Source organism: Pteronotus mesoamericanus, unplaced genomic scaffold, assembly GCF_021234165.1.
Source record: "Pteronotus mesoamericanus isolate MK-2021 breed Mesoamerican mustached bat unplaced genomic scaffold, CSHL_Meso_final contig_27, whole genome shotgun sequence".
In the NCBI taxonomy this organism is placed as follows: Eukaryota; Metazoa; Chordata; class Mammalia; order Chiroptera; family Mormoopidae; genus Pteronotus; species Pteronotus mesoamericanus.
In genome coordinates, this window is record NW_026555115.1 from 8,454,084 (window position 1) to 8,467,157 (window position 13,074).

General features: G+C 49.1%; 1 pseudogene; it reads left to right on the forward strand.

Annotated features, from left to right (window-relative positions):
* Positions 1-7,022: 7,022 nt before the first annotated feature.
* On the forward strand, positions 7,023-7,123 carry LOC129071885 (uncharacterized; annotated as a pseudogene).
* The last annotated feature ends 5,951 nt before the right edge of the window (positions 7,124-13,074 follow it).

Here is a 13,074-nt window from a genome sequence, read left to right on the forward strand (position 1 = left end):
TTAACGACATGAAGGAGGAACTTCTTATTTCTTAGTTGTGATGAGCTTGTATCTTTTATGTCATTTAGTTCAACTTCCCTCTCAGGGCAGGAATTCCTTCTACAATCTCTCTGGTAAATGGTTACGCACCTTGAATTCTTACAGGGATAGGGAGCTCACTCCTTCCAGAGACAGCTCTTCAGCTTTTGGATGGCCCTGAACCCAGAGAAGGGACAATGGTTCATTCTTCTGATCTGGGCTCTGCCTCGTTATGCTGGGTAACAATTGGTTCTGGTTTTATCTGTGGTTGTGCTCAAGCTCCTCCTCTTTCTACAGGTTTGTGCTTAAAAATTGGAAGAGGCCTGCTCCTTTTCACCACATTTTTCCCATTTGGGGACCCAGGGGAAAGCTGGCCAGGGTGTTAAGAGTCTGAGACCCAGCTACTATGCGGTAATTGAAGGAAGGGCCATGTATGTTCGCGTGAAGAAGGTGAGTTGGTAGCAAGGTGTGGTGTATGATTGGAACCCTCATCTCTTTTCAAGGAACTGCTGATACAAATGAAGAAATAACAACAATAATAAGAGATAATCATTACTGAGCTGAACCCTTGCCTTGTATCATCTCGTTTCAACCCCATACCAATCCTCTGTGGTGAGTCGTACTATCCCTACTTTACAGATAAGGAAACTGAGTCACAGGGCTCTCAAACCCTATGTGCACTGTCATTCAGCTCCTAAGAGGAGCAGCTGGCATGCAAGCCTGAGAAAACTGGACCAGAGCCCACCCTTACTTGCCATGTGCGTGGGAGAAATGCTGCTCCGCATGACCCGCACCTGGCTGCCAGGTAGTAGCTGCAGGAAGACAGTCAGGTGTCTGGTTAAATCAAGCACGCTTTAGAACTCAGAAATGTTGGGTTCGTGGAATTAGCTGCCTTATAACATGGGAGCAAGCACTGAAGTGGCAGGAAGAGCCCAGAAGATGCATGTCATAGACAGACTATTAGACCGCATTATCTCGTTGAATCCAATTGAAAATAGCTGGGCAACCTTAAAATAAAAAGCAGAGGAGGGGGTTTGCAATGTATCTCTGAGGCCAGATGTGTTTCAATTGCTGGGGAAAACCCCTTTGGTAACTGCATCTCTGAGTCTCTTCCCAAATACTAGGATTCCCTAAAAACTGGGGCCCTCAGGAGGTAGTTGTGACCCTGTTTCCAGGAACAAGTTGCAGGAAGGGGAGAAGGTTGATGGGCATTTGAGGGAATGCATCCAGGCCTCCCAACCACCATGTCTGCCCATCCGTTGTCCCCTGCTTGAGTCAACTGCCTCGCCCTCCCTTCCCATCTCCACAACCAGGCAGACCGTGGGAGCCCCAGCTGGCTCTCTTTCCTCATCACAAGAGAGGCAGAGTCCTTGCAGAGTCTGTGGGTGCCCATAGATGGAAGGGAACTGTCAAGAGTATATCACTGGGTGAGGGCTGTCAGCTGGTCCTGTCATCAGTAAGGCAGGGGAGGTGACAGCTCTGTGGGATGGGAGGATGGCAGTGGTCAGGATGGATGGCCAGTAGCTGTGGGAGGGCGGGTCTCCTCCCCGCCAGTGGCCTGAAACTGTGACCAGCCGGATCTCTTCATGTGACTAAGCCTAGGGTGCTGGTTGGACACTGGATCTTTTTACGCCCATTTTTTCCTCCCTGCAGAGGGTCAGTACAGCCCAACATGCAGCATTCAGGGGATAACGGGCCTGGCATGCAGCAACGCTCCAGAAGTGGGTGTAACTATCATTACCTTAGAGAAAATAGCTTGGGGCGCTTGACCTGGGTTCAAATCCTGGCCCTACTACTTCCTAGCTGGAGTCCTAGAGTCGGTGGTCTAACCTCTCTGTGCCTCTTCTAAGGTGGAGATAAAACAGCTCTTAGCACAGGGCCTGGCTCAGAGAAAGTTCGCAGTGAGTGTTTACTATTGTCACTATTATTCTCATTCATTTTGCCTGGAACAGCACTGGCACCTCCTTGGAAGTTTGGGAAGCTTTTAAGGAAAAGGGGGAGAGCAAGAGAAGTGTCTATGAGGGGGATTCCAACACTACCAATATTTATGCAGTTACTAGTGTTTGCCAGGCACTTGTATATACATGTTATTTAATCTTCACCAAAAAACTATGCAGCAGGAGTCCTCTTTCTCCATTTCCTTTTCTTTTTCTTTTTTATTCTCACCAGGGGACCTTTTCTTGTTGCTTTCAGAGAGAGAGGAAGGGAGAGAGAGAAGCATTGATTTGAGAAAGAAGCTTCAAATGATTGCTTTCCATAGGACTGGGGATCGTATGTGCCTAAATGGGGGATCGGGGAATCAAACCCACAACCTAGGTATGTGGGTTTGACCAGGAATCAAACCTGCAACATTTTGGTTATGGGATGATGCTCCAAGCAGCTGAACCACACTGGCCAGGGCTATCTCCATTTTCTATTTGGTGAGATGAGCCACAGAGAAGGCAACTTGCCCAGAGCCACATAGCCCATACACAGCTCAGCTGGGGGCACAGGAGGTACAGCTTTGTTGTTTGGGGTGGGAGGATGGAGCTTGCCCTCATTCAGTCCTGGGAAGTTTCAGAGGAGGAGCTCGGCTTGGTACTGTTACCCTCTCTAGCCAGGCCATCAGGCTCTTGCCCCTGAAATACAAGGGTTAGAACATTTTGGCCTCCACTGTCTTTCCTGATGATGAATGTTAGGCTCATGAATATTAGACTTTAAGTCACTTGAGAGCTGAGGCCTGGCTGGGAGTGGTGGTTTGGACACGTGTCTGGTGCATTGCTGCCCTTCAGTAACAAAGCCAATGTCCAGGCAGCACTGGGGCTCAGTGAGGAGGCAGCTTTGTGGTTGGCCAACACCTGCTCCAGAAGGCCAAGGGTTTGGGCCGTTTTCCAGCCAGCCTTCTTCTGGCCCCTCCTGTACCTTAGGAGAGTAATTATATTTTTCTGAGCTTCCAGCTCCGTCCCCTGAAGGATGAACTGTGATCTGGCATCTAGGGGGCAAAGGGGACGGGTCCTCTCCCAGGAGAGGCCAATGACAGAGTGTGCAAAAGAGAGGGAACCTGGAGGGGGGACAGGATCTCAGAGCAGTGGTGGCAGTGGGAGGAAAACCAATCCCAGCTCCTGCTCCCTCAGGATTCCTCAGTCCAGGAGCCCTAGCCAGTGAGGCCTGTGGGTGCCTCTTCACTGACCCAGAGCCCGAGTCACTTGCCCGAAGTCAGGCATCTGGTAAGTGACAACGCTGGGAGCTGGGCCTGATCAGCATGGCCACAGGCCTGCAGTCTTGCCACCTTACCATAGTGTTCTCCTCTCATGACAGAACCCTGGCTGGAGCTCCTGGGCAGAGGAGCGAGGCCCAGAGTGCCCACTCCTTCTATCTCATGGCCCCTTGGGAATCAGAGGTGGGCATGGGATTCGGGCAGCCGCCTCCTCCCTAGGAGGGCTGTTTACCTGCTTCCACCCACTCCTCCTGACTTCCCTGCTGTCAGACAGGGAAGGATCCATGGAGAGCATCTTATGTCTAATTTGGTGAACAAGAAAACTGCAGCCCAGAAAGCACCAGTGACTTGCCTGGAGCCACAGAGCAAATTGGGAGCAGAGCTGCCTGAAACTCAGGCCACCTGATTGCCTGGCACCTGCGTGTTCATGAGCAAGGCCTCTACCCCTTTGTTCCACTCTTCCAGGGATGGTACCTTGCCAGATGAATGTTGAAGGGACCAGGCACAGCCATGACCAGTCCTCTGTCCAGCTGTCTAAGTACTGTAAGAATCAGTAAAACTGAGTAGTTTGTTGGTGGGGACGGGGACGGTTCCAAGTGCCTCCACTACAGAGGCACTGCCAGGGCAGAAATCAGGCTCCACCAATTCTCTTGTCCCCAGCTGCTCCTATAGAAGAGGGAGGCAGTTAGACCAGGGGCCCTGGTTCCCTTTCAGACACCACCTCCTGGAATCCCTGGGGATAGTTTTTGAGCCTGAGGAAGCAGCAGCCGGCCTCAGTTTCCCCATCTGTGACACCTGGCTCCAGAACCTGCTTTGGGACTCTTCAAGAGACCCCCCCGCGCTGGAGAGGTAGCGCTCTGAGTGCAAAGAGGGCTGAGAAGGCAAGTCAGGAATTACCGGACCCCTTTGTCCTGCTTTAATGCAGCAGACCTGCATTCAGTCAGGGCCTCTCCTCTGAGTAAGCCCTCTCCCTGCCGGGGAGCCACCGACCTTAAAGGGCAGCCCACAGAGGGGCCCTGACATCTTTGGGAACAATGTCGCCTGTTTACCTGACAGATTGTCTGCTTTCTTTTCATCTCAGAGGAAAAGAGCTCCCGCTGGGAGCCGCTAATCCCAGAGTAAACAGATGACCTCGTGGTGCCTTTCTCCTGGAGGTGGGGTGCCAGCAAGCGCCCCAACTGTGCAAACAGACCCTGGAGGCCTCCTGTGCCTACAGGGGGCGTGGCCCTGGGCCTGGTCGGGAGGGGCCTTTCCCGCTCCTAGTCCTCTTTCTCCCTTTGTGTTTTACACTGAATGCGGGGAAGGCTCAAAGGCAAGGGCATGAAAGGTCAAAGCCAATTTGCAGGGCCAAGCCTGAGGGAGGAAAAAAGGGGTGAGACCAAGTGTCTGGGAGGCCTGACCTTCACCTGAATACAGCCCATGGCCTCTCCTCAGCCTTCTGAGAACACTGCCCCAGGCAGAGCTAACCAAGTGTCCTGGCTGCTCCCATACTAGCTATGTTAGCTATGTGACGAAGGCCAGCAACTGTGCTTCTCTGAGCCTCAGTTTACTCACCTGGAAAGCAGGGATGAAGACACCCCTCTGTTAGGGCTGTTGCAAAATATTGCAGTGTGCTCTCAATAGGCAGTAGTGACTTACGATGAGGGAGGGAATAAGGCTAAGTCTGGAATCAGCTGCCAACAGAGTAGGGAGGGCATTTCAGGGAGGGCACAGCCCACACAAAGACGCTCAGTTGGGAATGAATAGGGCTTGTATGGGAGACAACAAATAAAATATCCTCTGAAACAACATATTACATTGCAGGGTTGTTATCTCTGGGAGGGAACCCAGATTTCCCCTCTTCCTAGCAGTGTGACCTTGGAGAGCTAGTTGGCCATTCTGTCCTTCAGTTTCCTCCTTTACAAATGGGGATGCGAAGACCTGTGTTAAAGGGCTTTCATAAAGATGAAAAGAGCCTTACACACAGGAGATAACTCAGTAATCATGAGTTCCTAGGGGTTAGAAAGGGTAGGTACTTCATTTTCTGAAAGGAGCTGGGGGAGTCCGGATGAGTTGAAGACTGGTCTCATCGTGTCTTCCTTGGTCATGGACACCTGGCAGCCCCTGGGCCCTCACACACACAGTGAGCCCTGCGTGCCTCGTGGTACCAAGGCTGTGACCCTGTGTGCCTTCCTGGACCCCTCTCCCTGGAGGCCCCTTGGGTCTGTTCCTCAGTCCTCCCGGGCTTGCTCCACCTTTCTCAGCATTCAGGCCACCTGTGACTCCCAGCCCCTCAATAGGGAAGAGAAGGAGAGAAAAGTTTAACTTACGAGGCCAGTGGCTCCTGTAGCACTGGGTCCGTGTCTCAGACATACAGTGTGTTTCCAGGTTCCTTGGCTTTTCCTTTGAAAGGGAAAGAAGGAGTAAGTAAAGGAAAGGGAGGAAGGGAGGGGATGAAATGTTTGATGAGCATCTTAAAGCAAGCACTTAAGTATCAGAAATGCATTTGGCTTCCCTTAACAGCAAACTCAACTCATTGTAGCTTAAACAAATGAAGGCTTATATTTCTAACATAATAAGAATCTTTGGAAATGGGCGGTTGCTGGTCTGGGTCAGCTGCTGGTGACGCCCACAAGGATTGGGTTCTTTCCAGCTTTCTGCTCATTGTCCTTGGCATGTGGGCCTACTTGTTACCTCATGGTGCCTAGGTGGCTGCCTCAGCGCCATCAAGAAAGAAGAGGGTCTCCCAGGAGCCCCCTGTTGGTGCCGCCCTTGGCCAGACGTGGGTCACATGGTCACTCCTGGCAGCAAGGGATGCTGGTAATATGAACACCTGAATGTACTTCTCCAGCTTCCAGCAAAGGGCAGACAAGGAAGGGTGGGGAATGTAGGGCCAGGGAATGGGTATTAAGTCAATCAATTAGCGGCCTGCCAGAGGAGATGGTGCTCCATCCCAGTCTTACAGATGGGAGACTGGTGCCAAGGGCAGGAAATGCTTACTCAATAAGCAGTTTGATTGATTTACTTCGACTTTCTTGGCCAGCAACCAGAGATGCAGAGATGAAAGCCACACCCTTGCCTTCCAGAGAGAAGAAGAGAATAATAATAGTAATAATAACAATATAATAGCTAAAATTCACTGAGCATGTACCAAATGCCAAGTGCTTGTTAGGCACTTTCCAGACTTGATCTCATCTCATGCCCACTCCAACCCCAAAGGACAGGCATGATCCTATCTATTATGGAGGAAGGTGGGGCTCAGCAAGGCCCACCGCTCACAGGCCTTCCCTGCCACTCACAGGCCTGCCCCACACCTGCATGAGGGGGTACATGTAAGAGGCCAAATACGGATCAGGCTCTTGGGCAGATCATGGGAATGGGGTGCCACACTCCCTGGGGAAGGCATGGAAGGTTTCTGGAGGTGGGAAGATGTGTGTAGGGTCTAAAAGCACCAACTGGAAAATTCCAGTCAGACAAGGTGAGGACAGTGCTCTAGGTGAGGAAAGACATCTGCCAGGGCATGACATGAGGCCCCCTCAGGATCTGTCCACCCACACTTCCCCCATACTCTTTGTATTAAAAAAAACATTGAAAATAATATACTTTTAAAATAAATGAACAACATGAATAACCAAAGAAAGGCAAAAATATTGAAAATAAAATTCCTTCATTTATAAAATTATCAGAGATTAAAAAATAAAGCATAATAACACAATGCTGGTGATGGGGTGGTAAAATAGACAATGTTCACGCATTGCTAGTGAGAGTAAGTTGGTGGGAACCTTTGGAAAAGCAACTGAAAAACATTCCTTAAAATGTGCTGTTCTGTGCTTGCTTCAGCAGCACATGGTGTATTAAGGAATGCTACAGAGATTAGCAGGGCCCTGTGCAAGAGGTGATACACAAATTCAGGAAGCATTCCATATTTTTCAATAGATAAGTGAATAAAAAACCATGGTCCATATATACAATGGAATATTACTTGGCCATGAAAAAGTATAAAATCTTACCATTTGCAACAGCATGGATGGACCTAGAGGGAATTATGCTAAGTAAAATAAATCGGTCAGAGAAAGACAAAAACTATATGATTTCACTGATATGTGGAATCTAAAGAACAATATAAACAAACAAAATTGAAACAGACTTATGGATAGAGTATTGAATAAAAAGGTGAAGGGATTAAGAAGTACAAATAGGCAGTTACAAAATAGTCATGGAGATGTATAGTACAGCATAGGGAATATAGTCAATAATACTGTAATAACTATGTGGGTACTGGAAATATCTGGGGGAACTCTTTGTAAAGCATATCATGGTCTAACCCCTGTGCTGTACACCTAAAACTAATACAAAATAATATTGAACATAAACTGTAATTGAAAAAAATAAAATTTAAAAAGAAGTAAAATAAAATAATCAATAAAATGTGCTGGTCTTTTAGCTTTACTTCTAGAAATAATTGATATTTCCTAAAGAAATGATAAATAAAAGTAGACAGGTAACTGTGCAGGACAAGTAACTTATTAAACTATTAATTTGTATTTTCTCCCTTGCATTTTCTCTCAATGTCCCAGATTTGTAGCCAGACTCCTGGCTACTCTCTAGTCCTGGGAGTATTTGTAGAACCCAACCAGAAGCTGCTTAAAGGCATCGTCCTTTGTGGAAAAAAGAACATCAAGAAAGAAAATATGCAGGCAGTTCCATAAAAAAAGGTGGAGTGGGGGAGAGAGTTGTGAGAAAGAAGGGGGAAGCTTCCTGACATCTTAGAAGGGCCCCAAGCCCCAAAGGTGGGATTAGGACCCCCTCCATAAATCATGCCTCAGGACATGGCATGATTTCCCAAAGGTCACACTGTCCAGGGGAACTGGAGTCAAAACACAGCCACATCCCAGTGTCCTGAGCCCCTGACTTAGCAGCCATTGAACAATAGAGGAGCACACCCACTGGAAGGATGGGTATCTCTGAGGAACCTTCCATGGTACCTGGCAGACTGCAAACCCCAGGCTCTTAGCATAGCCCCAAGAGCCAGGGAGTTGTGAAAATAACTGAGCTTAATTTTCCTGGCCAACCCTCAGACGGAATGTAAAGAAAACTTTAAATGTGGCATTCTCATATATCTATATTTATGCAAAAATATTTTTAAGGTAATTGAGTATAGAGTTATCTTGTTTTTATTTTTTAAATTAGGAGTTAAATATTTTCCATAGAAAGACACCAAAGTCCCCTGCTATTTTCCCTGAACTCTGGGCACATACCTTTATCATTGTACCAACCCTACTGGGAGGATCATTATCTATATTTAGTGCCTCACTGTTCTTCGAGGTTTTTGGTCATGGACACTCATCGGGACAATGTCTTGTTTACCTTCATATCCCCAGTGCCTTGCACAATGCCTGGCAAACACTCAGGGAATGAATGAGGGAGTAAAAAATAATATGAATGAATGAACAATTGAGTGAATGAATGAGTGAATGAGTGAATGGAGTAATAGGCATCTGGTGTCTGAGATGAAGGGCATGGAGAGGCCCATCCTATCGTCTGCACACAGATGCTCCTGGCAGCCCTTGGGGCTGTGCATGCAGTGGAGTTAACTGGAAGCACACCCTCAGGGAATGTAAACAGCCCTCCTCCAGGCCAGGGCTGACTGGCAGCCTTGCGGGCAGCTTGCACAATCCTGTGGGCTGCTGTGAATCTCATTTTTGGGGCATGGAGTCATCTCTGCTGTGGGCCTCTCCCTCCCTGCCCTGGATTGTCTCTTGGCAACGTGAAAGGAGCCGTGTGTCTGTTGTCAGTCGGAAGAGCTTCAGACCCCCAACCCTTCTAGGAAGTCTGTCCTGATAAACTAGATCTGCCCAAGGACACAAGGAGGTTAGGGCTGCAGGGAAGATTGGAGATAATCCTGCCCAATCCCTTCATTTCAACCCCTTCCTGAGTCCCAGTCCCCTGAGACATTTAAGAGGTGAGCATACAACCCACTGCCAGCGTGGCAAAACTTGGCATGGAGCTAGGTGGCCTGGGATGGCAGCTGGTTTCAGAAGCAGCCAAACAGGGCTGTAAATTCCTGCACAGCCACTGTCCAGCATGTGAATTTGGATCAAGGACCTGTCTTTCCTGAGTTCCAGTCCCCTTATCTACATTTATTGCCTGCAGGATTTCTGGGGAGACCAACTGCCAGGCCCTCTGTAGTGCCTGGCTCCATCTAGCGCCCACTGTCTCCTGCCTCCTCCTGCTCTTTCTTTCCTAACTTCTCCCACTCATCATTTCTCACCATTCCTCCTTGTCTGGGCATGAAGTGCCCATGCTTCATGCTGAACCCCCAACTACAGCAAATTTCACTTCCCTGATTGGCTGTGTGTGATGTCATTGCTCTAGATTCATTAATATCCGCCTACTTTTTCTCTCCTTACACACCTCTTGATCTTGCCAAACTCATTCATATTTTCCTTTCTCCCTCCCTTCCTGCAAACTTTGCCAGGCCCCTGCTGTGTGCCAGGTACCTGCTGGGCACAGATGCTCATGGCCAGTCTCTGCCCTTTGAGAGCTCACCTGTTGCTAGAGAGAGGCCTTATGGGCATTGACAACACAGGGGGCAGAGCTGAAGGAGGAGGCCAAGTTGTGTGTCCCCCAAGTCCTATGTCCTAGCTCCTGTTTCTGGAACACTTTGGTAGGCAGAATAATGGCCCTCTAAAGATGGTCATGTCTGCTACCCCACATCTGTGGCTGTTACCTTACATGGTGTGATTAAGTGAAGGATTTTAAGATGGGAAATTATCCTGAATTTCCAGGTGGACACAAGGATCCTTCTAAGAAGCAGGAAGGAGATCGGAAAGGAGAGAAGACGTAATCCTGCTGGTACTGAAGATGGAGGAAAGGGGCCGTGAGCCAGGAATGCAGGTGCCCCTGAGCCTTCAAAAGGACCCAGCCTTTCTAATAGCTTGCTTTCAGCCCCTGAGATTCATTTTGGATTTCTGACTTCCAAAATTGTTGGAAAAGAATAAATGTGTTGTTTTAAACCATTATGTTTGTGTTAATTTGTTACAACAGCAATAGGAAATGAATACAAATGAAGACGACTATGCTTCCTTGTCCCCCAGCAGTTAGGTGGCACCCTGTGACTAATTCTGGCCAATGCAATGTGAATGCAGGTGACACATCTTCCTTTAGCCTGACGCTTGACACTCTTGCATTCTTCTTCCCCTGCCACAGCCAATGAGAATATTGTAGCTGGTGAAGATGCAAGATGGTGATGCTGCTGGTAGCCTGGTTCCCTGTGTGACTGTGGGGACCAGAACCCAGCCGATCGTTAAAATTTATTAGGATTTGGTGGTTATTTATTACAGCAACATACCCCAGGCTCTTTTTACCATGGGAGTTCTGGTTAGCTCTTGCTTCATAGAGAAGGTGATGATTATGCCTCGAGAAGACAGACAGGTACTCCAGGCAAGGGCAATTGTGTGAGCAAAGACCTGGATGGGTTTGAGTCTGTTTGGCTGGCCCAGGGTGCATGGGGGCAGTGGTGCAAATGACGGCTGGCTTCAGTGGTTGGGGCAAAGGGGCAGCAGGGAACTGTCCGTTCTCTCTGGCTCTACTGTTCCCTGCCCCCCAGCTGTGCTCCCGAGATGCAGACTCCTTTTCTTGTATGTACTGCTCAGTGTGTGTCTTGCATGCAAGAAGAGCATGTGTGCACACACATGTGCAGTTGAGAGACCGGTGTGTGCACAGGTACACATGCCATGTGATTGCAGTGTGCTGCCATGGGTTTTTCTCTGGGTAGAGCTCTGGCTCTAGGGGGTGGGGGACGAGCTAAGGCATCAGGCTGCAGGTGGGTTTCTGGTGCAGAGGGCCTGGATAGAGTGTATGGAACAAACAGATTCAAGGAGGATCATGTGTGAGAGTGTATCAGAGTGAACAGGGGGGCTTTTAACATTGTCAGCAAAGCAAAAGCTGTGGGCACAAGGGTAACTAGTAACATGAGGCCTGCCTCCCAGGGCCAGCCTTTAGAGTCCTACAATGATTCATTAGCCTGCAGCCCTTCCAGAAGTAACCAATGTTGTATGAGCGTGGCTTTTTCTTGACGGGCCAGCGTGAGCCAGAGAACACCCTATCACATCAGTTCCACCATGGGTCCGGTTTGCATGATGTGTTGATCGCCCATGTTATTCTCTATTATATTACTTAAAATACATTGAATTTGTATTAATAACAAGCCCTGCAGGGCACAGAGTTCATCATTCGCATTAAATTACATTATTGCTGTTTACACAGGAGCTGCCTGCAATGCCTGACGCTGCAGTTGCAGCCAGGTCTCCATACACTCACTGTTCACACTCCTGTTGTGCAGAAGTAAATGTGCTCTCTTGCACAATTACAAGAGCTCACGAAGGTAATCTTTTGTCTGCTTGGCATCTCTGTGGGGTGCTGGAGGGCTGCTGTGCCCCTAACTGGTGTGGTGCCTGGACCCGAGATGGGAGCCTGTTATTTACTACTGAGGCTATGACAGGCCAGGCGCATGGCTCAGGACTCTCAGGGCTCTTACCTCAGTGAAACCCAGGACCTGTGGGTAGAGGCTGCAATGATCATTGCACATGCATGGGAATGGAGTCTCTCAGAGCCCAGAGGACCTGCCTAAGGCTCATGGTAAATCCAGTCTGGTCTGGCTACAAAGCCCAAGCTCTTTAGCTCTACTTGCACACCCCTTAAGCATGCTACACCTCAGTTTTCTCCGGCGGGGGGCCGCCCCATCCTCCCCGTCCTGCCTACCTCACAGGGCACTTAAAAATCAAGTCAGATGATGTGTTGGCAAGGCTAGGAGACTGAGGGAAGATTATTCATTACTGTTGTATTACTTTTTGCAATAACTTCTGAATCTTTCATTAATGGCCATGAAAGTTCCACTCCATTCTCCCCGCCCCTGGCTCCCTCTGTGCAGAGTTAGTAAGAACTGATGTCAGAGTGGGGTGGGGCGCGTGGTCAAGGGGCTTGGTGGAACTGCTCTTCTCTCACCCAACACGCACACACACTGCCCTTGCAAAAACAATTCCATATTTGGCAAAGGGCAGTGTTTGCCCTGGGACAGGACCTTGCAACCCTCTGCCAGGTTCTGTTTATTCTGGCATAAACCGTGGGGATGTCCAAGCGCTCCTAGTTTGTTGAACTTCCTGGATTTCTTATCATGTAGCCTGTCCTGCTGGAAGCAGGTGAAATGCTGTTAGGTGCCCAAGAGAAAATGTTAAGAAGTTCCACAAAAATCACTCCTGCCCCCTGAGGGGCCAGCAACTTTGGCAGGGTCACTGAGGCCTGGAGTGGGCAAGGTGGAAGAAACAGGTCTGATATATAGAAAAAGCCTTCCCTCTCCTTTACCTGGCCTGAATCTACCTATCCCATTGCCAAATTCCCACTCCTGAATTCCCTGCTCTGGCCTTCCAGATACTTCATCTGCAACATATCGTGCCCTGTCCAGCCTCCATACCTTTGCCCGAGCCATGCCAGCCACTGGGAACTGCCTTTTCACCCACTCTCTCTCCAGTTGAAAACATCGATAGGCAGAGTAAATGCACGGTGCTGAGTAAGTGACAGTGTGCCACAGCTACACTTTTCTCATGTTTCCCCTTCCCTGGGTTCCTGGCCCTTGAGGACTCATCAGGGTGTTTGTCTTGGGTGAACCCACAGGTGGTCCCACTGAGACACAGGAGAACTTGTCTCTGCTGCCATCAGAAGTCACACAACAGACAGCTGGGGAAGGCTGGGAGGGTGATAAGGGCAATGAGAGGGTGTATGAGAAGAGGTTTCCTGGCTTAGGAATCAGAAAACCGGGGTCACCTCCTAACTCCCAGCCTTCCTTCTCTGTGACCTTAAGAGGTGGCTCCAAACTGCTGTGC